Genomic DNA, 276 nt, shown 5'->3' on the forward strand with positions numbered 1-276 from the left:
CCCGTTTGAGGGAGGCGTTGGAGCCGCTTGTCCTTTAGGATGAGAAGAAACAGTGGAAATGTGGGCAGGTGAACTCGGTCCAAGCCCTGCTTGAGCCTGCAGGGAACCTGTGGGAGGTGACCACGTTCATGCCACCAGGATGTTGGATGAGACCTGGAGATGGGGCTCCAGGTCCCCAACTTCACTGCAGGGCGCACAGTTTGCAGATGCTTCGGCAGCAGTTGCCAGGATTCCCGCCGGGCCCGCTGGCCCAAGGATCCGGGGTGCTGTCACCCC

This window comes from Egretta garzetta, unplaced genomic scaffold (genome assembly GCF_000687185.1).
Source record: "Egretta garzetta isolate BGI_Z169 unplaced genomic scaffold, ASM68718v1 scaffold949, whole genome shotgun sequence".
Lineage (NCBI taxonomy): Eukaryota > Metazoa > Chordata > Aves > Pelecaniformes > Ardeidae > Egretta > Egretta garzetta.